This window comes from Pinus tabuliformis, chromosome 4_2 (genome assembly GCF_031772625.1).
Source record: "Pinus tabuliformis cultivar Carrire ecotype Pingquan chromosome 4_2, CPIR1, whole genome shotgun sequence".
Lineage (NCBI taxonomy): Eukaryota > Viridiplantae > Streptophyta > Pinopsida > Pinales > Pinaceae > Pinus > Pinus tabuliformis.
The window spans coordinates 974,539,078-974,543,073 of NC_142304.1; positions in this window are offsets into that span (position 1 = coordinate 974,539,078).

Here is a 3,996-nt window from a genome sequence, read left to right on the forward strand (position 1 = left end):
AAATTATCACCAAAGTATTATGGTCCGTACAAGGTGTTGCAAAAGATTGGTACTATGGCATACAAATTGGAGCTTCCTGCAGCTTCTCGATTGCACCCAGTTTTCCATGTTTCATGCTTAAAGAAGGTTATAGGCGACAAGCTCCCAGTTCAAACAATATTGCCAGAACTTGACGAGGAAGGAAAAATTATATTGGAATCGGAAGCAGTCATAGAAACAAGAACTCGACAGCTACGAAATTGATCAATTTCAGAGTATCTTATCAAGTGGAAGAACTTATCCGCTGAAGATTCCACATGGGAGGATGAGAATTTTATGCAGAAGTATCCAGAACTACTCAAGCATTGAGGACAACACTTTTTTGAAGGAGAGGGGCATGTTGGGTCCCTATAATACTAGTGATTACCCCATTACCATTATAGTTATACCCCTTATTTATATTGTTGTGCCCCCATTGCCCCCATATTGTTATTAATGTGCCCATAGAATCCCTCTATTGTTGTTTTTGTGGTTTTATATTATTATTGTTAGGTCGGATGGATTATATTGTGACTCCTTAGACTCCTATATATAGAAAGGAGGTTTTGTCATTTGAATCATCGAAGAATTGTTCATTTATGTAATGTAAGGGAGGTTGCCCCCTCGAAGAGGCTGAATTCTAAGGCGTTGATCTATCTTTTCTATATTTTTTTGAGCTGGTTTCATAACATAATTTGATAATAAAAAATTCTCATCAATGTGAATTGGAATTGACTAGTCTAATATAGAAGGTTCTTGTGGATTCTCCTGTGTTGGGCTGTCAGAAGGTTATTGTGGATTCTTCTCAATTGGGATTTCAAAAAAATAATTTATTCCCAAGATCTTGCAATTGGACTCAACAAGGAGCTTATCCAGACCTTGAATTTTACCATCTTGGTAGTTTTAATAATGAGATCATACTCTAAAATATTAGTTATCCATCTCCCTCTCCTTCCATCAGTATCAGGCTGAGTTAAAACAATTTTGACAACACTAGTGGGTACATAGGAAATAATAGAAGAGTGGAGTAGATAGATTCGAAAGGATTTCAGAGCTTGAACTAAAGAATAGGCATGCTTTTCAATGATGTCATATTTTAGCTCAACATCTCTCATGAATTTTCTAAAAATGGCAATGGGTTGGTCCTCTCCATCTTTATTCTTTTGCAAAAGAACGACAACTAAGGTGGTTTCAGAAGAAAAAGAAAAGATGCTAAAGGGTTTAGAGTAATATAGACTAGCTAGAATCAGAGCTTCTACAATGGCATTTTTAATCTGATCAAATTCATAGCTTGCATGAATACTCCATTTAACTTCATGATTCTTCCTCATCATATCAGTTATATCCTTAACTATTTCATCATAATTAGGGATAAGCCTTCTTAAAAAATTAATTTTGCCAAGGAAAGCTTGAATCTCCTTCTTATTCCTTGCTAATGTAAGTGCTTGTATGGTTGAGACTCTTTTAGGATTGATGAGAACTCCTTCTTTAGAGATAATTTGGCCAAGCAATTTTCCTTCTTGGAGTGCAAATAAAGACGTCTTGGAAGTAACGGAAATCCCAAACTTTCTACACCTATCAAAAACCTTTCTCAAATGCTTTAAATGCTTTTGGTAAGAGTTGGAAAAAATAGGCACATCATCTAAATAAATAACAACAAACTTGTTGGTTTTACCTGCAAATTCTAAATCCATAGCTCGTTGAAACGTAGCTTCAACAATAGTTAGGCCAAAAGGCATCCGAGCATATACGAATGTGCCCCAAGGAGTTGTGAAAGAAGTCTTTTCTCTATCCTCTGGACTAACCATAATCTAATTATATCCATAAAAACCATCTAACATGAAAAATTCTACTAGCTCCTGAAACTTTCTGAAGTAATTGATCCATCTTGGGTAAAGGATAATTATCTTTCAGTGATGGTTTATTCAAATTCCTAAAATCCACACATAATCTAATTTCACCATTCTTTTTTCTTACTGAAACTAAATTAGATACCCAATCAGAATATCTCAATGGAACAATTATTTTGGCATCAAGTATCTTCTTAAGTTCTTTTTCAATAACGAGAAGGAGGAAAGGATTAATTCTCCTCAATTTTTGTTTGAAAGTTTTTTCTTCTGGTTTTAATGGAATTTTATGTTCAATAAGAGATGTATCATATGTTTTTAATTCATTATAAGACTAGGAAAAAACATCTTCGTAGGATTTGAGGGTTAAATATTTTTCCTTAGCTTCCATTGATAGGGATGCAGAGATTTTAACCTCTCTGATATCTTCAAAACTTCCAATGTTACAGATTTCAATTTTTTTCTCTTGTGAATTTAGTAACGTATTTTTAGGAACATCATTATGATCAAAGAGCTTATCAATAGGGATTAACCCTTTTGGAATAAAGTTGTTATATAATTGAATAATTCCATGATCAACAATTTGTGAGTCTAATTGTGATGTTGGATTTTCATTGTTAATTTCATGATTATCAAGTTGTTCTTCCTCAACTTGTAGGTTTGAGAATTCATCAATGACTTGAAAAAAGGATTTTAGCTTCCCATCATCATCAATATTTTCCAATGCTTAAGATTGTAAGGAATATATGGTCTATACTTAACTTGAATTTGATACTGGACAAGCATTTGATTAGGAACTTTAAAAGAACTAGCAGAAACAACCAAGGAATTTGCATGAATGCTTTGATCTCTAGGAATAATAGTGATATTGAATGTTGAAAAGAAATTTTCAATTGAATCCCATATTTCATTCCTATAAGATCTGAGTCTAGGGTGCTTTGTTTGACATTGATTCCTAACTTGTTTGAAAATAAGTTTAGAATCAGAAAATACACTTAAATTTTGCACCTTAAGACTTCTTGCTAATTCCAATCCTAGCAGAAAACTTCATAGTCTGCTATATTATTAGTTACATCGAATTCAAGCTTATATGATTGAGTGATATTCTCTTTATCTGGAGAAATTAACACAATTCCAGCTCCTGCTCCATCCTTTGAGCAGGAACCATCAAAGTATAATTTCCAGATATTAGTCTTAATGGTTTTAGGCTTGTCAACAATGTTTCTAATAGTAAGCTGAGTATTTTGTGAATTATTAGATCATAACTCAAAACATCCAAAGTCTTCGTCTATTTCATAAATAGGATGATTCCTAGCTTGATCAGATTTACAAACAGTATGCATAAATCTAACCTCTCTGTATAATCTGAGATGCTCAACCTCAAATATATGAATAGTGGCGTAAGACATTTCCATTTGTAAGCTTCCTCCTACTTTTTCACAACAAGATCTTGACAATAACATGCCAAATTAGGAGGGATATCAGTGACTACAATGTTTAACACAATGCTCTTGACATGGATCTGAGCTAAAGTGACCGCCAAATCTTTTATCAGTCCAAGACAAGTTACTTTCTTGGAGTCAAAAGTGTAAAGATCATGATAAGTTCTAGTGACTTCTAATTGCAACTGGTCCATGATTACCTTGGGCATCATATTATGGGAAGCCCCAGAACCTAACATATAGTTATATAATAAGAAATCATGAATTTTTAGTTACATAAAAGGGTGGTACATTCTCATCAATCATGTTTGAGCTAGGGCCAAAGACTACTGAAGGTTTCTCGTCTTTCAAGCTTATCACATCCCCTTTAGCATCCACACTGGATGACTGAATCCATTTAGAAACTTGTTTTTTATACCTAGGATTCTTTGAGAGTTTGGATAAGGGAATAGGTATTTTAACTCTTTCCAGTTCTCTTTCAACATTAAAAGTTGTTAAGACAATTTTATCATTTAAGTTTGTTTTAGCTGTTTGATTCAATGGTTGAGTTATAGTTGTTTCAATTTTGGTATATTTGACTTGAGGTTCATTTACAATGGTTTTTGGGGGTCTACCAGGCCCTTCTCTAGGTCTTAAATCGTATCTCCTATTTAATTCTATAATCAAGAACTCAGAAAAAGGCTGATATT